Here is a 26,926-nt window from a genome sequence, read left to right on the forward strand (position 1 = left end):
TCAGCTACTTGATATTTCTGGAGAGTGAAAAGGCTGAGGATTAAAAAAATGATAGGAAATCAGACTTGAGAAGTAAGCAGAGAAATACCATCCAGGGCCTTATATACCTGGCTAAGGAATGTAGTCCTTAACTTGTAGGTGATATGAAGCCATTGAAAGACTTAAAGGGCAGAAACATAACTTGCTTTTTAAAAGCCTGTCTTGATATTAGAGAAGATTTGAAATTAGTAAGACTGCAGTCAGGGCGACCAGAGGAGACAGTTCAAATGATAGGTTCAACAGACTCTTGGGAAGTAGAGACAACTGGATGTAGTTCCTACAATTGGATGAAAGGAGGTGAAGAAAGCCTCAAGAAGTATGAGCCGCACTGAAGTTCTGTTAGCCATGGGACTTCCTGTTGTGCTAGAGAAAGCCCTGGAACAGAAGGCAGGAAGATGCTCAGATGAATCAGTAGTATAAGCTATAATCTGTGTTGTTTCAGTGGTCCTCAGACTGTCATTGATTTTTATCTTCTGCCTCTTCTACTCCTGACACTAGATTTTTAACCCTTGTGAAATTTGGACCATAGGAAGGTTGAGTGCTGAAGAATTGATGCTTTCAAACTGTGGTGCTGGAGAAGACTTTTGACAGTCCCATGGACAGCAAGATCACACCAGTCAATCCTAAAGGAAATCAACCCTGAATATTCACTGGAAAGACTGATGCTGAAGTTGAAGCTCCAATACTTTGGGCACCTGATGGGAAGAGTTGACTCACTGGAAAAGACCTGGTGCTGGAAAAGATTGAGGGCAGGAGAAGAGGGTGACAGAGGATGAGATAGTTGGATGGCATCATTGACTCAACGGACATGAGTTTGCACAAACTCCAGGAGATGGTGAAGGACAGGAAAGCCTGGCCTGCTGCAGCCCATGGAGTCACAAAGCGTTGGACACAACTGAGTGACTGAACAACAACAGTCCAACACCGGCTGGTTGAGGCTGCCTGCCTGGTTGGATGAAAGGACCTGAGTCCCTTGTGTGGTGTGATTGCTCCAGTTGCCAATAAACAGTCATTGCCAAGCATGGAAGCACCATAGTAGACTATGGTGAACACTGCAAGCTGCAGATGCAGTCCTTTTTATCTCTATTTTGTATCGGCTATAACCCCTCAAGAGAATCAAGTTTGAGTGTTCTTCTCAGTAGAGTACTTTCTTCTTTGCCAGTTGGTCCATTGACATGAAGAACTACAGTTTCAAATTCAGTGGAATACTTACAATGTTGCCTGGTAGAAGAATTCCCAAATATTACCACCCCTTTCAGAATTAAGACCTCAAATACAACAAAGTCTAAGACCACAGGATATCAAAGCACAAGTTTTACAAGCATATTATTAGCAGTGATAGTGAGGAGTCAATACTACTATTTCTTCTTGGTAATAGTACCAAGAACTCTATTACCTCTGGGTGATAGTAATTCACTGTCTTTATATACCCTTACTCAGGCCATTTGTCCCTCTACAAATAGTGGGCAACTAAAAATACTGATCAAATTTCTGTCAAACAGCATTTCCCTTTCTCTGTTCTTTAGGGACTGCTTTGTCCATTAGTGGAGTTCTGGTGTAGTGCAGACCTTTTTGTCTCAGGTCAACATATTGAAACGACTGTGAACAGGCCCAATATTTCCCTTTGTTTATGACAAGAAGGACTCACCATAGACAATATACATAGTTGTGTGTTGAAGAAGAGTCCGCCAGTCCTGAAAACTGGCCCTCAGTTATCAGGGGTAACTGATACAGTGATCATGGCCTCATATTCATGTAATTTACTTGTATCCTCTAGGCCTGTTGAGACCTGACCCCACCAACGCACTATATCCAATATGATTGATTGGAGCTGTGCAATCAACATCCACCTTACAAAATTTGGTGGCTCTCACAATATCCAGCTCGAATTGGGAAGATCTGGTTGTAAACACATGATTAGCCATAATGAGATATTCAGTCTCTATTGTGGAAGATGTAGCTGCAAACCAGAGGATTCTGTGCTGTCTCCTACTGAGACCCCATAAAGCATCCTCTACTGTGGTATGTAGCTTTATCACCACTGGGCCTTCTGGGTCTTGTGACCTAAATAGTGGGGAGGCTTGCTTCATAGACTGGATCTTGCTCTGAGCCCTCTCAGAATTTTCAGTCCTTTTCAGTACTGTGATATGGGTCAGAGCAATATTCTCAGGTGTGGTATATGATGACTCTAAAATCCAAAGCCTACTATTATTTTAATTTTCCCATAAAATATGCATTGAAAAAAGGGATTTGTGTGCAATGCCAGTTGTTTGTTTGGGAGGAAACAAACAAGCAGAGGAAATCATGGAAAGAGAATGGAAAAATGAAATAAGAAATGAAGGAAGCCAATAAAGGATTTATTTTCTTATTTTCTTTTTTAAAAAATAGCTTTATTGAGCTGTAATTTATGTACCACAAAATTTACCCATTTAAGTGTATAATTCAAGAGTTTTTTTTTTTTTTTGTATAGTTAAAGAGTTGTGTTACATCACTATATGTTAATTTTAGAACAGTTTCACTATTGCAAGAGACCCTCGATCCCCATCAACATTCATTTACCATTCCTTACATTCCTCTTTCCACTGCCTTACACAGTCTTAGGCAACGAGTCATTGACATTCTGTCTCTATAGATTTGACCATTATGGGCATTTTATGTAAGTGGAATCATGCAATATTTGATCTGATGTTACTGGCTTCTTTCATTTAGCACAATGTGTTCAAGGGTCATCAAAATTGTATTAACAGCATATATCAGAATTTCATTTCTCTTTTTTTGCCAAATAATATTCTATTGTATGCTACATACTGTTTATCCAGTTACTAGGTGATGGACATTTGAATTGTTTGCATTCCTAGCTAGTATGAATAATACTTCAGAAATATTTATGTGGGCATGTATTTTCATTTTATATGGATCCATATGTAGGAGTGAATTATGTAGTAACTCTGTTTTGACATTAAACAGTTAACTCCCAAATTATTTTCCAAAGTAGTTATATCATTTTACATTCCCACAACAATGTATGAGGGTTATGACTTCTCCACATTCTTGCCAATATTTGATATTGTCTTACATCTTGATTTTAGATCCTAGTAAATGTGAAATGATATTTTATTGTGGTTTTGGTTTGCATTTTCCTAATGACTAGAGATAATATGCATCATTTCATGAATGGCCATTCATGTATATTTCATGAAGAAATGTCTATGTAAAAACTTTTATTCATTTCAGAATTTGGTTATTTTTTTCTTTACTACTGAACTGTGTTTTCAAATACATTCTAGATAAAAGTAGTCTCTTATCAGATACATAATATGCAAATTTTTTCTATTCTGTAGGTTATTGTATTAGTCATGGTTCCCCAGGGAAAGTATACATATATTGAGAAAAAAAAAATATATCTAGCTACAGAGAAGAGATATTTTAAGGAATTGGTTCACATATTGTGGGAGCAAGTCTGAAATCTGTAGGCAGGTTGGCAGGCTGAAGATTCTGGTAGGAGTTGATGTTGTAGTCTTTCATATGTTGCTGTATGAAGGCAAGTCTGGAGGCAGAATATTTCCTTTTCCAGGGAACTCAGTTTTTTCTCTTAAGGTCTTTAACTGACTGGATAAGACTCATATACATTATGGAGAGTAATGTGTTCAAAGTCTACTGATTTAAATATCAATTACATCTAAAAAATGCTCTCACAGCAACATGTAGATTGGTGTTTGACCAAATAACAGAGCACCATACCTTAGCGAAATTGGAACATAAAATTAACAGTCAAAATTGTCTTATCATTTTCTTGATGGTGACATTTGAAAAACAAAAGTTTTAAAAATAAAGTTGAATTTATTATTTTTTTCCTCTTATCACTTGCATTCTCTTATCACATGCATGTCATCTCTAAGAAGTTGCCTTACCCAAGGTCATGAAGATCCACTTGTGTTTTTTTAATAAGCATTTTATAGTTGAGCTCTTTAGATTTACAACCAATTTTGAGTTAATTTTTATGTATGGTGTGAAGAAAGGATCCAAATCCATTTTGTTACATGTGGATCATCAGTTGTCCCAGCACTATTGCTAAAAAGACTGCTCTTTCCCTATTGAATTTTCTTGGGACCCTTGGTGGAAATCAACTGAGTATATTGTGATTTTCCAGTGTGGAGGCTGACATCAGTTATCTGCTCACCAGACCTTGATTTTTTTCTGTAGGCAGACGGCCATCTGTGTCATTCCCAGAAACACCATGGTCAAGGTACTCTTGATTGCCATTATGGATTTGATGCCTATTATGGTAATCCATCCTAAAGGAGATCAGTCCTGAATATTCATTGGAAAGACTGATGCTGAGCTGAAGCTCCAATACTTTGGCCACCTGATGCAAAGAGCAGACTCATTTTAAAAGACCCTGATGCTGGGAAAGATTGAAGGCAGGAGGAGAAGGGGATGACAGAGGATGAGATGGTTGGATGGCATCTCCAACTCAAAGGATATGAGTTTGAGTAAACTCCAGGAGTTGGTGATGGACAGGGAGGCCTGGCGTGCTGCAGTCCACAGGGCCACAAAGAGTCAGACATGACTGAGTGACTGAACTGAACTGATGGTAATCACTTTTACCTTGCTTCTGACTATTAACTGCAACAACTGGGTCTCTGATTTTTTGGAATTCTATCATCCCCATCAGCAAAATGGAAATGCACTACTATGGCATTAATTCCTACTATCTACACAGGCATACAGAGAAGAATTAGCCCTGAAATTCTCAAAGATATGAGAGAATCCTACAAAAATTTGATTCTTTGCTATCTTAGTAAAGGGTATATCCTCTGGGCTGTCCTGCAGAACAAGGTTAGGGTGTTTTCTTTCACTCTTTCCTGAGCCTTCTAAATCCTTTTATAGTACTCTGCCAAGGCAGTTCCATTATCTCTACCCTTATAGGCCATAATTGTGACTAAGCTTCAAGAAGGCATCCCAGTTCTGTGTTAGAACTGGGTTCCTGTGTTCTTTCCAAGATATTAAATCCTGAGTCATGGAAGAGTACTTCAATGTCAACAAATCTCCCTTATTCAGATTAATACACTGCCTGCCCATCTTAACCCTCACAGTCCTTTCCCACACATATTCTTCCAAGTCCTGTCAAAACAGATAAGCTAGTACTGTTGTTGTTGTTTAGTCACTAAGTTGTGTCTGACTCTTTGCAACTCCATGGACTATGAAGTGAAGTGAAGTGAAGTCGTTCAGTTGTGTCCGACTCTTTGTGACCCCATGGACTGTAGCCTACTACACTCCTCTGTCCATGAGATTTTCCAGGCAAGAGTACTAGAGTGGGTTGCCATTTCCTACTCCAGAGGATCTTCCTGACCCAGGGATCAAACCCAGGTCTCCCGCACTGTAGGCAGACGCTTTACCGTCTGAGCCACCAGGGCCAAATTTAGACTTAAATTGAAGAAAGTAGGGAAAGCCACTAACCAGTGAGGTATGATCTATTTCATATCCCTTATGATTATACAGTGGAAGTGACAAACAGATTCAAGGGATTAGATCTGATAGAGTGCCTGAAGAACTATGGATGGAGGTTCGTCACATTATACAGGAGGCAGTAATCAAGATCATCTCCAAGAAAAAGAAATGCAAAAAGGCAAAATGGTTGGCTGAGAAGGCCTTACAAATAGCTGAGAAAAGAAAAGATGCAAAGGAAGATATACCCATCTGAATGCAGAGTTCCAAAGAATAGCAAGGAGAGAGATAAGAAAACCTTCCTTAGCGATCAGTGCAAAGATATAGAGGAAAACAATAGAATGGGAAAGACTAGAGATCTCTTCAAGAAAATAAGAGGTACCAAGGGAACATTTCATGCAAAGATGGGCACAATAAAAGACAGAAACAGTATGGACCCAACAGAAGCAGAAGATATTAAGAAGAGGTGGCAAGAATACGCAGAAGAACTGTACAAGAGAGATCTTCATGACCCAGATAACCACAATGGCGTGATCACTCACCTAGAGCCAGACATCCTGGAATGTGAAGTCAAGTGGGCCTAAGGAAACATCACTATGAACAAAGCTAGTGGAGGTGATGGAATTCCAGCTGAGCTATTTCAAGTCCTAAAAGATGCTGCTGTTAAAGTGCTACACTCAATATGCCAGAAAATTTGGAAAACTCAGCATTGGCCACAGGACCGGAAAAGGTCAGTTTTCATTCCAATCCCAAAGAAAGTCAATGCCAAAGAATGTTCAAACTACTGCACAATTGCACTCATCTCACACACTAGCAAAGTAATGCTCAAAATTCTCCAAGTGAGGCTTCAATAGTACATGAACTGAGAACTTCCAGATGTTCAAGCTGGTTTTAGAAATCAAATTGCCAACATCTGTTGGATCACAGAAAAAGCAAGAGAATTACAGAAAAACATCTATTTCTGCTTTATTGATGATGCCAAAGCCTTTTACTATGTGGATCACAACAAACTGTGGAAAATTCTTAAAGAGATGGAAATACCAGATCACCTTATCTGCCTTCTGAGAAATCTATATGCAGGTCAAGAAGCAATGGAACCAGGCATGGAACAATGGACTGGTTCTAAATTGGGAAAGGAGTACATCAAGGCTGTATATTTTCACCCTGCTTATTTAACTTCTATGCACAGTACATTGTGCAAAATGTCAGGTTGGATGAAGCACAAGTTGGAATTGGCAGGAGAAATATCAATGACCTCAGATATGCAGATGACACCCCCTTATGGGAGAAAGCAAAGAGGAACTGAAGGGCCTCTTGATGAAAATGAAAGAGAAAAGTGAAAAAGCTGGCTTAAAATTCAACATTCAGAAAGCAAAGACAATGGCATCCGGTCCCATCACTTCATGGCAGATAGATGGGGAAACAATGGAAACAGTGACAGACTTTATTTTCCTGGGCTCCAAAATCACTGCAGATGGTGACTGCAGCCATGAAATAAAAAGACACTGCTCCTTGAAAGAAAAGATATGACCAACCTAGACAGCATATTAAGAAGCAGAGACATTAGTTTGTCAACAAAGGTCCATCTAGTCAAAGCTATGGTTTTCCAGTAGTCATGTATGGATGTGAGAGTTGGACTATGAAGAAAGCTGAGAGCCAAAGAATGGATACTTTTGAACTGTGGTGTTGGAGAAGACTCTTGAGAGTCCCTTGGACTGCAAGGAGATCCAACCAGTTCATCCTAAAGGAGATCAGTCCTGTATATTCATTGGAAGGATTGATGCTGAAGCTTAAACTCCATTACTTTGGCCACCTGATGCAAAGAACTGACTCATTTGAAAATACCCTGATGCTGGGAAAGTTTGAAAGCAGGAGGAGAAGGGGATGACAGAGGATAAGATGGTCGGATGACATCACCTACTTGATGGACATGAGTTTGAGCATGCTCCAGGAGTTGGTGATGGACAGGGAGATCTGGTGTACTGAAGCCCATGGAGTTGCAAAGAGTCGGAACAAGACTGAGTGACTGAGCTGAACTGGATTATAGCCTGTCAGGCTCCTCTGTCCATGGGATTTCCCAGGCAAGAATACTGGAGTGTGTTGCCATTTCCTTCTCCAGGGGATCTTCCTGAACCAGGAATTGAATCTGCATCTCTTGGATTGGCAGGCAGATTCTTTACCACTGAGCCACCAAGGAAGCCTTAATAAGCTAGTACTACATTTTGTTAAAAAAAAAGCTATTTTCTTCTGGAGCAGGGACTATATTTCCTTACTCAGTGAATACTGGGTCATGACCTTAGTTATTAGTTTGTACATTGTAAGGGGAGACTGTGGTGGGTCTTAAGGAGGCAACATCATCTTTCTAGGAATCTGCCTCATGTGAGATCTTTACAAGATATTCAGGTAAGGGACACTCTTTTTCTCTAGCAGAAGGGAGCAAGCTGCTTCAGGCAGTCTGAAGGCTCCAGAAGAACTTGGTGCTTCAGTCTTCTTAAATGAATCTACCCAAATATCTTCATATCAGGTCTCAGGATTCCACTATTTTTCTATTATGGCTGTGTCTTCAGCTTGGGAGATATCTCAACATTGTACATCCAGTCTTTTCATAAGGTTTAGCTCTTTGGCCTGACTTTCAACATAGACTACCATCTAATTGTAAGAGTGAAGTTCTTTTTGGACCTTCAGCATATTAAAAAGCAGAGACATTACTTTGCCAACAAAGGTCCATCTAGTCAAGGCTATGGTTTTTCCAGTGGTCATGTATGGATGTGAGAGTTGGACTCTGAAGAAAGCTGAGTGCCGAAGAATTGATGCTTTTGAACTGTGGTGTTAGAGAAGACTCTTGAGAGTCCCTTGGACTGCAAGGAGATCCATCCAGTCCATCATAAAGGAGATCAGTCCTGGGTGTTCATTGGAAGGACTGATGTGGAAGCTGAAACTCCAATACTTTGGCCACCTCATGTGAAGAGTTGACTCATTGGAAAAGATCCTGATGCTGGGAGAGATTGGCGGCAGGAGGAGAAGGGGATGACAGAGGATGAGATGGCTGGATGGCATCACTGACTCGATGGACATGAGTTTGGGAAGACTCTGGGAATTGGTGATGGACAGGGAGGCCTGGCGTGCTGCAATTCATGGGGGTGCAAAGAGTTGGACACAACTGAGTGACTGAACTGAACTGAACTGAACTGATGGAAGCTTTCTGATCTTCCAGTGGGCACTGAGTTGATGGCTGATATGATTCTATTTTATTTCTACTCCATATTCTATTCTATTCTTTCAAGCATTTTATGACATCTAACAAAAAACTTTCAATTCCACAATACTGGTAATTACCATCAGCCCATATCATTCATGCAATGCTTTTCCTTTCCCTTATATTTCATCACATTCACTATGGATGAATGTGAGTCTCACATAGAATGTGAGTAATTGAATGCTACATCATGCTGGGTTTTATCACTCTCCTGCTCCCACCAGTGATTATATTACTGGTATCATCTAAATGGAGACAGTATGGCCATAGAGTCTCATGTTGAGAATCTGCTTTCCAGGACCATTCTTGGTACCAAATACCTTTGGGTTTCGCTAAAAGCAATGCCTGAGATAAGAACCTGGGTGTGGGTAGTTTATTTGGGTAGTGATCCTACAAAGCATGAGCATCCAGGTAAGAAGAATGGGATGGTGAAGGAGGAAGAGACAATGTCAGGGTACTTTATTCAGATCAGTACTCTGGGCAACAAGGGACTTTTGAGAAGAACAAAATGCTTCCAAGAATTAGTCATCTGAAGGGTGGAAGTCTGGAGCTTTTATCTACTGACACCCCCGCTGTGGGCTGCCCAACTCCTGTGGTATTAGAGAAGGTCCTGGGGGCAGAATACAGAAAGACGTGCAGAAGCAGGCACTTGTGGAGGGAGTCTGGCAGCAGGAGCTGAGTTAGAACTGTTCATAATAACCATGGCTACAGTCAAGATGGGGAGGTGAAGATGTAAGGACTTAGGGAAGAAATCTAGGCTAGAGATACAGATGTGAAAATTATGTACAGGTGATGTTGAAAGCACAAGAATAAACAAGATAAAGAAGAGGTGGAGAACACAAAAGAACCTATTTTTAAGAAGATGGGGGAAGAGGATTCAGGAAAGAACTCTAAGAATTGATCTGATTTAAAAGTTAAAAAGTGTTTACTTAACTCTTTATTCTATACTTGAAGAATATTAAAAATTTTATAGTTGCTGCCTTAAAAAAAGGAATTGAAAAAAAAAAAAAAGAATTGTTCTGAGACGTCAGAGAATCAGGAGAGCATGTTATCATGGCAAAGAAAAGAAGAGAGACTTCTCAAAGAAGAGGTTGGTCAGCATATAGAAATACCGCAGAGAAATCTAATAAGATAAGGACTTTAAAATATCCACTGTGTTTGTCAATAAGCAGGTCATTTTGATCATTTTCTTTCTAAGTTTCAGTAAGGTAGTAAGGGCAGATGCCAGATTACAGTGGGTTGATAATTCAGATGAGAGGGACTAGATATCATAAAATGGCAACATTTTCAAGGTGATTCACTGAGAAATAAAGGAGAGAGGCACTATTCATGAATGACAGGAAAGCAAGAGATTCTTTCTTAGGTAGGTGTTCAGTTTTCAAAGCTACAAATTCGCCAGCTCAAAGATTTCTTTTCTTTCTTAAACTAGTTCAGTTGACTAATTTTTGTTGAGGAGTTAGTTCTTTAGCCAGTTAATAGGAGATGCAGCTGCTTTAAGGAAATACCATCCCTTTATTTATCTCACCACTTCCTCTTACAAAAGGAAAGACTTGAATTACAACTGGGTTGTGTTCTACTGTAACCACCACAATTCAAGTGAGGGCCGGGGATTGTCCCAGAGCCTGGAAACAGGAGGAAAAAGTGATTAAAATAAACACAAAGCTTGTTTACGTATTCACAGGAAACTTCCCACGACCTATTAAAATGGAAACAAAGAGATCAAATTCGAGAGAAAGGGACGCAAAATTTCTCTTAGTCCATGGAGGCCAATGTTCTTTACAGTAAAAAGCCCTGCAAAAGAAAATTTGCCAAATACACTACTGTTTTCTCTGGCTGCCAGATTTCCAGCATCCGGTCACATTATTGCCCTGATTTTCCCCCTTATTACAGGCAGGCGGGAGCTTGCAATTCCCTGCTGAAGCAGAGGGCATCCGTGCAGATGCCTGTCCTAGGCAATTGCAGTGTGACTCACACAGTGAGCCTGGGAATCTTGGGAGTTGAACTGAGGACAAAATGGGAGGGATTTCCCTTCGAAGGGCTGGTCTCTGGGTCTCTTTACGCACCCTGTGCTTCATGGAAGCTTACTGCTTGGCTGCCGAGTGCCTCCCAGAGAAAGATTATGAGGCTTGTGGGGAAAGTTAGTGCTTGTTGCTTTTTTTCCTTCCTTAACCAACTTTCTTGACTTTGTGCTTAACTTTGCTCTTACTGTTGTTTTTTTCTGAAGTTTCCCCACTTAATACATGGGTTTATGAGAAATTTTATAGCTAAGATTGATGATGATGATATTACTACTTAGAATTTGTAGAGCAATTGGTATCATGAATTTCAAAGAACTATGCAGTTCTTAATCTCTGGAACACTTGTTAGGAGATATTATTAGAATCGAGACTGATATCCAATTGCAGGAAGACCTGGGAGGCAACTTCCCTCCCTTCCTCCTTTCTCTCTTCCTTCCCTTTCTCCCTTTCTGCCCTTCCTTTCTTTTCCATGCTTCCTCTTCTTAATACTACCATGTCTGTCCTAACAGCCTGCTTTTCTCACAGGGCAATCATGAGATGAAACAACACGTAGGAAACTATTTTAAATTTCATAATGTCCTATGGTATTGTTTTGTGATTATGATGATCACTCCTTGCTATTTTTGGAATGAAGATCAAAGATGATAGCACTGATGAGAACACAGTAATTGACACATGAGTATTTCTTTCTTTTACCCTGCCCATGACACTGAAGTAGCAGTAGTAGCAATGGACTTGTCACGTTATTTTTTAACTAACTGTTGATAATAGTCATATGTTTGTCTCAATTCTACCTGCATTAGGCCTTGTGTGTATGTGTATATATCTATATCTGTGTCTATCTATACCTATTACAGATTTTTAGGATTATTAATCATAAATCACATTGGTTTTCTCAAATTATTTGCTGATTTGTTGATGCTACAACTGTTTGTAGAGTGACTGTGACCTTCCTTCTTGATCTCATCTTTCCCTAACAATTCTCGGCGTACTTACAAAAAGATCATTTCCTGTCTTGTGTCTAACAGAATGAATGGGCTGGGTCTGTTTCTCTCATGTCAGAACTATGAGAACAGCCCTGAAGCTTTCCTCAGTTTCTGAGATCATAGTAGCTGCTTTTCACCCATTTCTGAGCATTCAATGAGGAAGGTAATAGTGCTTCAGTACATGATACAATATACTTTCAGGGTATCAGGTCCCATCAGATAATAGATTCAAAGCTGATCCAGTTAATTTCCAATAGGGCTTCTGGAATTTTCTGGGATCTCTGTGTGGACATCAGGATATCCACGAAGCTCACATATCAGGATCGTATGGAAGGTTGGCTCCCCTTGTCAGGTGGACATTGACTGTTGGCCTGTTGTTCTTAGTTCCAGGTCTGCACTGAGCTGAGACACTTGCTTCTTGCTTCCCAGGTATTAATGAGTTGGCTAAATCTTTAAATGCGAGAGAAAAATAAAAATGAAGCAGAACCTTTTTCTCATGAGGTCTCTTTGACTCCTCTAGGTAGTTCGGTTTTCCCTAGGTAGACGGGATCAAATTTTCTTCCAGATCTCCTTTTATTCTCTCCCACCCCACAAGAACATAATAACACACCAGAAGCATCACATTCCAGATACCCAATCTTAGCACAAGTGTCTGCAGGATGTCCAGCCTTCTTTGGGGACCAAGCACTACAAGAACCTGTGGACTCTCCACTGGGGACAATGCCTGTAGACTGAAATAGAAAAGATGACCTGCATGACCTCTAGGGCTTTACAGATTTGTGATTGCATAATAACAAGATTATTTCTCCTGACTATACCCTTCCACAGCATGACAGACTGTACCTGGAAATACTGGTAGATGTCATGGGTGTAACAAAGAAGTTAATTTGGTAACCGTGGATGCCATTTTCCTCCCAATAAGTGTGCTCTGGCTCTGCAATCTCACTGGCTATTGAAATTTCTCAGTGGAATATGTTTTCTTTGGGATGGAAATTTAAAAATCCTTTTGGAACAGAAGAGTTGCTCCTTATTGATGTTAGGGAGGAAAAGAGAAAAGAGATTCTTCCCAATTGGAGGAAGTACATGACACTTCCCATGGGCCTCTATCACCCCCTCTTCCTCTACAGATCAGCTCAAGGTTTTATTGTCAATCACTTTATGCTCAGTGTTGTATGGGTCATAATATCACCTTTAAAAAGGCCTTAAAGCATTTACAGTTGCAAATGCTAGATAATTTTATTAAACTGGAACCTAACCAGGGTCTTCTTGGCTAGCCAACAGAATTTTATTCAAGGGGTTTTAGTTTCATGGCTGAAGTAATGTTACATGAAGATTATCAACCTTTAAATAATATTCCATTCATGATTTAAATTTAGTTCAAGACCAGTGAGTGTTCAAAATGAGACACAGAACTATAGTCTTTAATTCTAGGAGAGTTGCTGCAGATGCTAATTTAACTTTATGGAGAAAGACAATGGCCCATAGCAAACTAAGCAGAGCATTTGGGAGGCCACTGGTATTCTGGGCGAACACTTCCTAATTAAACTGTACACCTCCCTCTCCTCTTCTGAAGCCCAGCGTTGTTGTTTATGACAGAAAACTTACCGTTTGTTATTGTGTGCATTTTCCTCCAAGTTTCTGGATTTTTATTTCTGCTAGCAAATTTTGAAATTTATCTAATTTACTGGATAGCTCTTCCCCTAAGGGGGGCATAAACTTGAATTAAAAATGAACTTTTACTTCTTGGAAATATAGAAATCTTTTCCTTTTATGGACATATGACATAAGAAGTTTGCTTTAACTTTCTTTTTGTGCAGTTTCCCAGATATACTCAGGGATACACCAAGAATTGTGAGGGAGGGAAAGTGGAATGCAAGCACAGGCACCGTGTTGTTGCCATTTCAAAGCATCGAGAGAACCCTACTAACTTGGGAGAATCTGAACCCTTAGAGAACTCACCCCATCCCTGGTGCCATTCTTAATTTCTTTCTTTATCTGGTTCTCTTTCCCTTGTCTCACACTTTCCCCTACTTCATTAGTGCTGGCATATTGCTTTGAACCTGCTCAAGGTCATATTTTATAAATGATTATCTAGATTTAGGAAATCCCTGCTTATTGATGACTAAGGGGTGTGATCAGAAATGGTTAGTGATCCTCCAGGAGTTAAGTGAAGCATTTGAACTATTCACAATTCTTTTTGTGGAGAGGGCAAGGATGATGGAGATAGCACAGTGAATGGAAGAATATGCAGCCATCTTTCCCCCGAAGTTCCCATGGCAGAAGGAAGGTAAGTGATTAGTTCCTAGACTTCCTATTTTCCACAGACCAGTTATACTGCAGTCAAGTGTCCTTTACTTTTTGCAATCTCATATTTCTCCTTCCTGTTTCTTTACTCAAGTATAGGTTTCCTATTGATGAAAGGACACAGATTAATTCATCAGGAGACCAATAGTGAGTATTCTGTCTTGTAAAAGTCTGGCTTAAGACCAATGATGTGCTGGAGAGGGAGAGATAAAGATGGCAGAGTAAGAGGATATGAAGCTCGCCTCCCTCCACGAACACATCAAAAACACACCTGCATGTGAAACACTTCTCAGAGAAAACTGGCAGAAGGACTCCTCTACAACCAAGACTGTAAGAAGGATAAACACGTAATAAAGTAGGACAGGAAGAAAAGCATCAGGTGGAGACCTGCACCCCTGGGAGGGAACAAGAGGAAAAGGGAGATTGCCCGGATGCACACTTGCCCTGGGGAGTGAGTGGATCCAGTCACAGACTGGGTGTCACAGTCTTTGAGTCCTAAGAGTCGGAGACAAACCCTTTTGGATGCCTGGAGAAGTGCCGGGACAGATAGAAAGTCAGGAGAAGACTAGACCCCCACTTGTGAGGACTGCACAGGTGTGGTGTGTCCCCAGGAAGGTGGACAGAGGTCGGTCCTAGCTGCTACCTCCTTGTTGCATTCCCCAGTTGGAACTGAGTGAACCCTGGCATTGCTCACTCTGTACCACAGCTTGGCACAAGATCTAGGCATCCAAGACCTGGAAAAAAGACCTGATCTAGCAATGCAGCAGCAACCTGAGGCCCTGGGGTGTAGCTCAGGTGGAGTGGTGGTGGCCACTGTTGGTACTTACTCAGGTTGCACCCCAGAAGCAACCCAGAGTTCTGACAGCAGTACAGCTGCTGGAATTCCCACCACAGCCTTGCCGTGTGTCCTAACCCAAGATGAGGGAACACTGAGCCCCCGCTCTCTCTACATTGCAGCCTAGCACTAGATCTGGGGTGGCCATGACAACGGCAAGATGTGACCACGAACTGTGTCTGACTGCAGCCACAGTTGCCTACACAGACAGAGCACTGGACTTCTGTAAGCACATGAACCCCACTTGTTTCAGCACTCCCCTCTGTAAGGGCAAAGGTCCCAGAGCAGGGAGAAGGAAAATCACACTCTTCAAGGGAACAGAGCCACCTTGAGCCCAACCCTCAAAACTTCTGATTCAGTGATCTGAGAGCAGATCCTGCTCCTGATAGGGCAGTGATGACGACAGAGCAGAGAGGAAATCCCATCTCACACTCCAGGTAAGCTCTGCTGCTGCTGCTGCTAAGTCGCTTCAGTTGTGTCCGACTTTGTGCGACTCCATAGATGGCAGCCCACCAGGCTCCCCCTTCCCTGGGATTTTCCAGGCAAGAACATAGCTCCACCATAATCAGCCATACGCTTTGCTAGCACATCCTGAGGAAAGATGTGACTGGCAAACTCTTCAGGTCCAGCTTTCCCACCAAAGGCATTGGGCATATGCAGCCTGCATAAGGATGCTCTCACATAAGAACACCTCTGTGTGACCACAATAGGAAATCGTTTCACCTAAATTCATAGAGGCAGAGCAAGTTAAGTAAAATAAGATGGCAGAGGAACTATTTTCCACTGAAAGAGCAAGAGGGGGAGAACAAGATGGCAGAGGAGTAGGTGGATGTAGAGTACATCTCTTTCCACAGATACATCAGGAATACACTTTCAGACACAGAAGTGCATGCAGAACACATTCACTCTCGTGTCCTGAGAGTGGATAGGAGTACCTGACCAGCAGAAAAGAATATATAGAACCACGCAAAACTCGGTAGGATGAAGGAACTAGGAGAAAAACAGGAGTGTTAGTAGGACTGGACCTGCCCTCAGTGGGTGGGGGAACTGAAGCAGGGGTCCGATCCCCACATTGGAGCAATGGTCTGAGAAGAGAAACATTTAAGGCCGAAAGTGAAACAGCTGACCTGTGGCAGCCTAAATGGAATGAGAATCAGACAGTCCTTACTGAAGCCATACATACCCTGGACAGGAACGCTGGTCCCCTGGAAGGCTCAGCAGCTGGAAGCTGGAATTTGGGGATGGGGGAGCAGTCTGGCGGTGAGGGCTGCTGTTGACTGCAGAGAGAGAAATTGAGAGGATGTGAGGGAGGAGATCATGGTGGGAAATGCCAGTGGAAGAAAGCCGGACAGCCTTGGAAGCAAGGCAGTACTGCTGAGTCACACGTAGTGGGTGGAGCCATCACCATAGCCTCCCTCTCCCCACCCGCCAGCATAGGCAGCTGCACAATAGAGAGGTTCGCCCATCAAACGCCTGAGGCACTGAACTACAGAGTAGGACCCCACCCAGGGTGCTCCTTTAAGTGACTGAGGCGCCAAACAGAGAAGGACCCCAGGCAAGGGAGCCCTGTAAGTGCCTGAATAGGTGGGGCTATGGAGAAAGACCAGCCAAAGAGGCCTTCTGATCGCCAGCTACAAGAGGCTTGAAAAAAAGACTCTGATAGGACCATAACTCCTGCGGTAGAGGCAGTCCATGTCCCTGCACACTTGGTGCTGCCAGGGTCCCTGCAAGCCAAGCAGCTGTTCCACCTTCACACTCAACTCTCACTGGGGCAGAGCTGCCACAGGCAAAAAAGTCTTACATCTATGCTCACAGTGTCACTTTGGTCGTGTCTGACTCTGCAACCCTGTGGACTGTGGCCTGCCAGGCTTCTGTCAGGGACAGTTCTCCAGGCAAGAATACTGGAGTGTATTGGCCAATACTGGTTGCCATACCCTTCTAAAGCACTATATTTCCTGCTGCCCTAGCCGCCAACCCCCTGAGTACCTGGTGCTGCCAGAACCCCTGCAACCCAAGCAGCTGCACCACCTCCACACCTGGCATTCACAGGGGCAAAGCCAAGCCCTCCAGGGCAGCCTCAGGAGCAAACCCCAGTGGATGACCCACATGTAGAGGTGGAAATAAAACCACAGTTGAAATCCAAGGGCAGTGTGGCTAAGGAAGAAGACCCCAAACCTTCCCACTAGCTGTACAAGCTGCAAATTAAATCCATACAATAAACAAGGCAGACTCTGTTGTGTCTATGGAATATATAAAAGACCATTGAGAGCTCCCACAAAAGAAAATGCACTAGTTCTGTTAGCTGTGGACGTTGGAGGCAAGAACACAAAGGAGTAGGACCAGATTAGAATCTGAGCTGCCCCCCAGCAGGTCCAGAGATCAGCACAGTGTTTGAGGGCACCCTAGGGAGGTGAGCTGGACTGTGACTCCCAGCGAGGGAAAGGACTCTGACAGCAGTGACTCGAGAAAAACATTTATTGTTCTTATTTTTTGACATGTTTTGTAGATTCTTTTGGATTTTTTCCTTTTTCCTCTTTTTCCTTTTTTTCCACCTCTGTTGTACTTGTCAATTTTATTGGCACTAAGAAATCCAGTTAAGCTTTTGAGCTTTTTTTTCCCCCCTTCAGTCACATTTTTTATTGTTGTTATAAACCTCTGCTCCTACGTTGGGCTTTTGAAGTTCTGTGGAGTTCCCCTCCCCCCACCCCACCCCGCCTTTTTTTCTTTACTCTTTTTTATTTTTAATTAAAAAATTTTAAACCTATTATTATTTTTTCTACATTTATTCCTTTGTTTGCATTTCCTACTGTTCTTTTCCCCTTGCAGTTAATCTTTAATGTATATAAATCTTCATCTACCTCTATTTAATTTGCATATTTATTCTTTCTTTCTTTCCTTTCCTCTCAACATACTTGTTAGTTTTGTTTTCATCACATTATTTGCCACCTGGCATCTTGCTTTAGTTTTATTTTCCAATTTGTGCTTTAGTTAATTTTGTTCTTAACTGGCAAATATAATTTTTAATTTCCTTTGTTTGCCATGTCAATCTACTGTACTTTATTTTTGGAGGACTGTTCTGACTTTATGTGTATTCCATTATTTTAATTATTATTTGCCTGATTTTGTAACTGTCATTCGTCTGGGGTTCATCTTTGATTTCTCATTTTTGGATGTTTGTTTTAATCTCACTTAATGCCATAACAAACCACATGTGGAATCTTTATTCCTGATCAGAGATCAAGCCCTGAGCCTTTGGAGTGGGAGCACTGATTCCAAGACCTTAGACCACCAGAGAACTAACCTGAGGGAGTATCAAATAGTGAGAACTCCCACAAAGGAAACCACTTGAATTACAAGACCTGGCATCACCCAACCACCAGTAGCATCCTGTGTGGGATATCTCATCTAAACAACAAACAAAACAGAAATACAAACCCAATCAACAGCAGACAGGGTTACTACCTCACTCAGCTGTGCCCATCAGAGGAAAAACAAACAAAAAAAACCTCAGCACAAATATCACCCTATAGGAATCATACACAAACCACTGGACCAACCTTAGGAGGGAAGAAACCAAAAGGAAGAAAGAATTCAATCCTCTTCAAAGAAAGAATTCAACTTTCCTTGAAGCCTGGGAAAAGGAGATCTCAAACAATAAGTTAAAAAAAAATAATGAAAAGGCATAGAAACACTACACAAATGAAGGAACAAACTAGAAACACAGAAGTCCAAATAAATGAAGAGGAAATAGGCAAACTACCCGAAAAAGAATTCAGAATAATGATAGTAAAGATGATCAAAAAACCTTGAAAACAAACTGAAGAAAATGCAAGAATCAATAAACACAGACCTAGAAGAATTAAAGAATAAACGTTCAGAGAAAAAACAATTACTGAAATTAAAAGTACTCTGCTGCTGCTGCTGCTGCTAAGTCACATCAGTCATGTCTGACTCTGTGCTACCCCATAGACAGCAGCCCACCAGGCTCCCCCGTCCTTGGGATTCTCCAGGCAAGAATACTGGATTGGGTTTCCATTTCCTTCTCCAATGCATGAAAGTACTCTAGAAGGAATCAATAGCAGAATATCTGAAGCAGAAGAACGAATCAGTGAGCTGGAAGATAAAATGGTGAAAATAACTTCTGAAGAGCTAAATAAAGTTAAAAGAATGAAAAGAACTGAGGATAGTTTCAGAGACCTCTGGGACAATATCAAATGCACCAACATTTGAATTATAGTGGTCCCAGAAGATGAAGAGCAAAAGAAAGGGTATGAGACAATTTTTGAAGAGATTATAGTTGAAAGTTTGCCCAATGTGGAAAAGGAAATAGTCAATCAAGTCCAAGAGGCACAAAGAGTCCCATACAGGATAAACCCAAGGAGAAACATGCCAAGCCACATGCTAATCAAACTAACAAAGACTAAACACAAAGAATATTAAAGGTAGCAAGGGAGAAGGAACAAGTAATATACAGGGGAAACCCCATAAGCTTAACAGCTGATCTTTCAGCAGAAACTCCAGAGGCCAGAAGGGAATGGCAGGACATATTTAAAGTACTGAAAGGGAAAAATCTACAACCTAGATTACTGCAACTGGCAAGGATATCATTCAAAACTGATGGAGAAATAAAAAGTTTTTCAGACAAGAAAAGTTAAGAGAATTCAGTACCACCAAACCAGCTTTACAACAAATGTTAAAGGGACTTATACAGTCAAGAAATACAAGAGAAGAAAAAAGATCTATAAAATCAACCCCAAATGATTAAGAAAATGGCAATAGGAACATATATATCAATAATTAGTTTAATTGTAAATGGATTAAATGCTCCAACCAAAAGATACAGACTGGCTAAATGAATACAAAAACAAGATGCATACATATGCTGTCTGCAAGAAACCCACTTCAGACCTAAACACACGTATAGACTAAAGTGAGAGGATGGAAAAATAGATTCCATGCCAATCGGAAGCAAAAGAAAGCTGGAGTAACAATCCTCATATCAGACAAAATAGACCTTAAAATAAAGAATATTACAAGAGATAAGGAAGGACACTACATAATGATCAAGGGATCAATCCAAGAGGAAGACACAACAATTGTAAATATCTATGCACTCAACATAGGAGCACCTCAATACATAAGACAAATACTGACAGACATAAAGGAGAAATTGACAGTAACACAATAATAGTAGGAGACTTTAACACCCCACTCACACCAATAGATAATCAAAACAGATAATCAAAACAGAAAATTAATAAGGGAACACAAATCTTAAGTCATACATTAGATGAGATGGATCTCATTTATATCTTCAGGACAATCCATCCAAATGCAGAAGAATACACCTTCTTCTCAAGTGCACATGGAACATTCTCTAGGATAGACCACGTCTTGGGTCACAAACCAAACCTCAGTAAATTTAACAAAATTGAAATTGTATCAAGCATCTTCCCTGACCACAATGCTATAAGACTAGATAGCAATTACAAGAAAAACTGTAAAAAACACAAGCACACAGAGATTAAACAACACATTTTTAAATAAACAGGTTACTGAAGAAATCAAAAGGGAAATCAAAAAATTTCTAGAAACAAATGACAAGGAAAACATGACAACTCAAAACCTGTGGGGTGCAGCAAAAGCAGTTTTAAGAGGGAAGTTTATACCAATACAATCCTACCTCAAGAAACAAGAAAAACATTGAATAGACTAACTTTACATGTAAAACAAGAAGAAAAAGAAGAACAAAAACATCCCAAAATTAGTAGAAGGAGAGAAATCATAAAGATCTGAGCAGAAATAAATGAAAAAGAAAAGAAAGAAGCAACAGTAAAGGTTAATAAAACTAAAAGCTGATTCTTTAAGAAGATAAACAAAATTGACAAACCTTTAGTCAGATTCATCAAGAAAAAAAGAGAAGAATCAAATCAACAAAATTAGAAATGAAAAAGAAGAGGTTACAACAGACAATGCAGAAATACAAAGGATTATAAGAGACTATTATGAACAACTATATGAGAATAAAATAGATAACCTGGAAGAAATGGATAGATTCTTAGAAAAGTTCAGTCTTTCAAGACTGAACCAGGAAGAAATAGAAATTATAAACTGCTCAATTACAAACACTGAAATTGAAGCTGTGCTTTAAAAATCTGCAAAAAAAAAAAAAAAAGCCCACGACCATATGGTGTCACAGGAGAATTCTATCAAACATTTAGAGAAGAGCTAAAGCCTATCCTTCTAAAACCCTTTCAAAAGATTGTAGAGAAAGGAACACTCCCAAACTCATTTTATGGGGCCACTATTATCCTGATACCAAAACCAGGCAAAGACACCACAAAAAAAGAGAACTATAGGGCAATATCACTGATGAACATAGATGCAAAAATCCTCAACAAAATTTTAGCAAACAGAATTCAGCAACACATCAAAAAGCTCATATATCATGATCAAGTTGGGTTTATTTCGGGAAGCAAGGATTCTTCAGCATATGCAGATCTATCAGTGTGATACACCATATTAACAAAATGAAAGATAAAAATCATATGATAATCTCAATAGATGCAGAACATATTCTGAGATTTTTTTGGACAAAATTCAGCACCCATTTACGATTACAACTCTTTAAGAAATGGGCATAGAAGGAACCTACGTCAACATAGTAAAGGCCATATATGATAAGACTACGGCAAAGATCATTCTCAATGGTGAAAAACTGAAAGCATCCCCCTTCAGATGAGGAACAAGACAAGGGTGTTCACTTTTGCCACCATTATTCAACCTAGTTTTGGAAGTCTTAGCTACAGCAACCAGAGTAGAAAAAGAAATAAAAAGAATCAAGATTGGAGAAGAAGAAGTAAATCTCTCACTCTTTACAGAAGACGTGATACTGTACATCAGATCAGATGAGTTGCTCAGTCATGTCCGACTCTTTGCGATCCCATGAATTGCAGCACGCCAGGCCTCCCTGTCCATCACCAACTCCCGGAGTTCACTCAGACTCACGTCTGAGTCAGTGATGCTATCCAGCCATCTCATCCTCTGTCGGCCCCTTCTCCTCCTGCCTCCGATCCCTCCCAGCATCAGAGTCTTTTCCAATGAGTCAACTCTTCACAACAGGTGGCCAAAGTACTGGAGTTTCAGCTTTAGCATCATTCCTTCCAAAGAAATCCCAGGGCTGATCTCCTTCAGAATGGACTGGTTGGATCTCCTTGCAGTCCAAGGGTCTCTCAAGAGTCTTCTCCAACACCACAGTTCAAAAGCATCAATTCTTCGGTGCTCAGCCTTCTTCACAGTCCAACTCTCACATCCATACATGACCACAGGAAAAACCATAGCCTTGACTAGACGAACCTCTGTTGGCAAAGTAATGTCTCTGCTTTTGAATATGCTATCTAGGTTGGTCAAAGCTTTCCTTCCAAGGAGTAAGCGTCTTTTAATTTCATGGCTGCAATCACCATTTGTAGTGATTTTGGAGCCCCCCAAAATAAAGTCTGACACTGTTTCCCCATCTATTCCCCATGAAGTGATGGGACCGGATGCCATGATCTTTGTTTTCTGAATGTTGAGCTTTAAGCCAACTTTTTCACTCTCCACTTTCACTTTCATCAAGAGGCTTTTGAGTTCCTCTTCACTTTCTGCCATAAGGGTGGTGTCATCTGCATATCTGAGGTTATTGATATTTCTCCTGGCAATCTTGATTCCAGCTTGTGTTTCTTCCAGTCCAGCGTTTCTCATGATGTACTCTGCATAGAAGTTAAATAAGCAGGGTGACAATATACAGCCTTGACGAACTCCTTTTCCTGTTTGGAACCAGTCTGTTGTTCCATGTCCAGTTCTAACTGTTGCTTCCTGACCTGCATACAGATTTCTCAAGAGGCAGGTCAGGTGGTCTGGTATTCCCATCTCTTTCAGAATTTTCCACAGTTTATTGTGGACCACACAGTCAAAGGCTTTGGCATAGTCAATAAAGCAGAAATAGATGTTTTTCTGGAACTCTCTTGCTTTTTCCATGATCCAGTGGATGTTGGCAATTTGGTCTCTGGTTCCTCTGCCTTTTCTAAAACCAGCTTGAACATCAGGAAGTTCATGGTTCACATATTGCTGAAGCCTGGCTTGGAGAATTTTGAGTATTACTTTACTAGCGAAAACCCTAAACATAGTATCAGAAAATTATTAGAGCTAATCAGTGAATTTAGGAAAGTTGCATGAGACAAAATCAATACACAGAAATCACTTGCATTTCTGCATACTAACAATGAAAAATCAGAAAGAGAAATGAAGGAATCTATCCCATTCATCATTGTATAAGAAGAATTAGATATCTAGGAATAAACTTACCTAAGAAGACAAAGGAACTGTACACAGAAAATTATAAGACACTAATGAAAGAAATCAAAGATGACATAAATAGATGGAGAGATATTCCATGTTCCTGGGTAGGAAGAATCAATATTTTGAAAATGACTATACTACCAAATGCAATCAATAGATTTGATGCAATCCCTGTCAAGTTACCAATGGCATTTTTCACAGAGCTAGAACAAAAAATTTCACAGTTCATATGGAAACACAAAAGACCGCTAATAGCCAAAACAGTCTTGAGAAAGAAGAATGGCGATGGAGGAATCAACCTTCCTGACCTCAGATTATACTACAAAGATACAGTCATCAAGACGGTATGGTACTGGCACAAAAACAGAAATATAGACCAATGGAATAAGGTAGAAAACCCAGAAATAAACCCATGCACCTATGGATCCCTTATCTTTGACAAAGGAGGCAAGAATATACAATGGGGCAAAGACAGCCTCTTCAATAAATGGTGCTGTGAAAACTGGACAGGTACATGTAAAAGAATGAAATTAAAACACAAACTCAGCAGTGGCCACAGGACTGACAAATGTAAGTTTTCATTCCTATCCCAAAGAAATGCAATGCCAAAGAATGCTCAAACTACCACACAATTGCACTCATCTCACACACTAGGAAAGTGATGCTTAAAATTCTCCAAGCCAGGCTTCAGCAATACATGAACCGTGAAGTACCAGATATTCAAGCTGGTTTTAGAAAAGGCAGAGGAACCAGAGATCAAATTGCCAACATCCGCTGGATCATGGAAAAAGCAAGAGAGTTCCAGAAAAACATCTATTTCTGCTTTATTGACTATGCCAAAGCCTTTGACTGTGTGGCTCACAATAAACTGTGGAAAATTCTGAAAGAGATGGGAATACCAGACCACCTGACCTGCCTCTTGAGAAACCTATATGCAGGTCAGGAAACAATAGTTAGAACTGGACATGGAACAACAGACTGGTTCCAAATAGGAAAAGGAGCACGTCTAGGCTGTATATTGTCACCCTTATTTAACTTATTTAACTTCTATGCAGAGTATATCATGAGAAACGCTGGGCTGGAAGAAGCACAAGCTGGAATCAAGATTGCCAGGAGAAATATCAATAACCTCAGATATGCAGATGACACCACCCTTACGGCAGAAAGTGAAGAAGAACTAAAGAGCCTCTTGATGAAAGTAAAAGAGGAGAGTGAAAAAGTTGGCTTAAAGCTCAACATTCAGAAAACTAAGATCATGGCATCTGGTCCCATCACTTCATGGGAAATAGATGGGGAAACAGTGTCAGACTTTATTTTGGGGGGCTCCAAAATCACTGCAGATGGTGATTGCAGCCATGAAATTAAAAGACATTTGCTCCTTGGAAGGAAAGTAAGGACCAAACTAGACAGCACATTAAAAAGCAGAGACATTACTTTGTCAACAAAGGTCTGTCTAGTCAAGGCTATGGTTTTTCCAGTAGTCCTGTATGGATGTGAGTTGGACTATAAAGAAAGCTGAGCACGGAAGAATTGATGCTTTTGAACTGTGGTGTTGAAGAAGACTCTTGAGAGTCCCTTGGACTGCAAGGAGATCCAACCAGTCCATCCTAAAGGAGATCAGTCCTGGGTATTCATTGGAAGCACTGATGTTGAAGCTGAAACTCCAATACCTTGGCCGCCTGATGAGAAGAACTGACTCATCTGAATAGACCCTGATGCTGGGAAAGATTGAGGGCAGGAGGAGAAGGGGATGACAGAGGATGAGATGGTGGGCGTCACCGACTCAACGGACATGGGTTTGGGTGGACTTCAGGAGTTGGTGATGGATAAGGAGGCCTGATGTGCTGCAGTTCATGTAGTTGCAAAGAGTTGGACATGACTGAGTGACTGAACTGAACTGAAACGAACACCATACACAAAGATAAACTCAGAATGGATTAAAGACCTAAATATAAGACCCCAAACCATAAAACTCTTAGAGGAAAATAGGCAGAACACTCAAAGACATAAATCAAAGCAAGATGCTCTATGACCCACCTCCTTAGAGTAATGGAAATAAAAACAAAAGCAAACAAGTGGGACCTGACTAAACTTAAAAGCTTTTGTACAGCAAAGGAAACTATAAACAAGGTGAAAAGACAACCCTCAGAATGGGAGAAAATAATAGCAAATGAAACAACTGACAAAGGATTAATTTCCAAAATATACAAGCAGTTCATACAACTCAATACCAGAAAAACAAACAACCCAATCAAAACATGGAATAAAGACCTAAACAGACATTTCTCCAAAGAATACATACAGATGGCTAACAAACACATGAAAAGATGCTCAACATTGCTCATTATTAGAGAAATGCAAATCAAAACTATGAGATATCACCTCATACCAGTCAGAATGGCCATCATCAAAAAGTCTACAAACAATAAATGCTGGAGAGGTTTTGCAGAAAAGGGAATGCTCTTGCACTGTTGGTGGGAATGTAAATTGATACAGCCACTATGGAAGATGATATGGAGATTCCTTAAAAACCTAGGAATAAAACCACCATATAATCCAGCAATCTGACTCCTAGGCATATACCCCGAGGAAACCAAAATTGGAAAAGACACATTATTCCATTGTTTATTGCAGTACTATTTACAATAGCTAGAACATGGAAGCAACCTAGATGTCCATCAACAGATGAATAAATAAAGAAGTTGTGGTACATATACACAATGGAACATTACTCAGCCATAAAAAGGAATGCATTTAAGTCAGTTCTAATGAGGTGGATGAACCTAGGACCTATTATACAGAGTGAAGTAAGTCAGAAAGAGAAAGATAAATATCATATTCTAATGCATATATACAGAATCTAGAAAAATGGTACTGAAGAATTAATTTACAGGGCAACACTGGAGAAACAGACACAGAGAATAGACTTATGGACATGCGGAGAGGGGAGGAGAGGGTGAGATGTATGGGAAGAGTAGCATGGAAACTTACACTACCGTATATAAAATAGCCAATGGGAATTTGCTGTATGCTTCAGGACATTCAAACAGGGGCTCTGTATCAGCCTAGTGGTTGGGGAGTGGGTTGGGGAGGGAGATAGGAGGGAGGTTCAAAAGGGAGGGGATATATGTATACCCATGGCTGATTCATGTTGAGATTTAAGAGAAAACAGCAGAATTCTGTAAAGCAATTATCCTTCAATAAAAAATAAATAAAAAAATTTAAAAATAGCAAGAAAAAATTCACAGAAAAAAAAATTATGAAATAAAAGAAATTTTACCAAGGAACTCAAGATATTGGTAATAGAAATGCCACCTGAATTAGGGAAGAGAATTGATCTCAACACAAATCATTTTAACAAGTAACTAGAAAATATAAAGATGATCCAATAAAAAAAACAGATAATTCAATATCTGAGATAAAAATATGCTAGAAGCAATGAATAACCAAATTACACAGAAAAAAGTACATAAGTGATTGGGAAGATAGAATGATGGAAATCATCCAATAAGAACAACAGACAGAAAGGCAATTAAAAAAAAAAGTGCAACATATGAGGTCTCTGGGATAACATTACAAATGTTAAATAAGCTGATAAGGGATCAAATAAGCTGTTATAATGTCTCAAGTCAGTACAAAGATAAAAAATTTTTTTAAAAATACTAATAAGTACAATAAACAGTAATGGAATAAGATGGAAGAT

At 40.3% G+C, this 26,926-nt stretch overlaps 1 long non-coding RNA gene across 1 annotated transcript; it reads right to left on the reverse strand.

Annotated features, from left to right (window-relative positions):
• Positions 1 to 10,235: 10,235 nt before the first annotated feature.
• On the reverse strand, positions 10,236 to 16,512 carry LOC113894067. The gene is made up of 2 exons (XR_003511456.1): positions 16,070 to 16,512; positions 10,236 to 12,197 (listed from the first exon to the last, which is right to left on the reverse strand). It is a non-coding gene; the product is annotated as an uncharacterized LOC113894067 (long non-coding RNA).
• Positions 16,513 to 26,926: the final 10,414 nt, after the last annotated feature.

The sequence above is a fragment of the Bos indicus x Bos taurus genome, chromosome 6 (assembly GCF_003369695.1).
Source record: "Bos indicus x Bos taurus breed Angus x Brahman F1 hybrid chromosome 6, Bos_hybrid_MaternalHap_v2.0, whole genome shotgun sequence".
Taxonomy (NCBI): domain Eukaryota; kingdom Metazoa; phylum Chordata; class Mammalia; order Artiodactyla; family Bovidae; genus Bos; species Bos indicus x Bos taurus.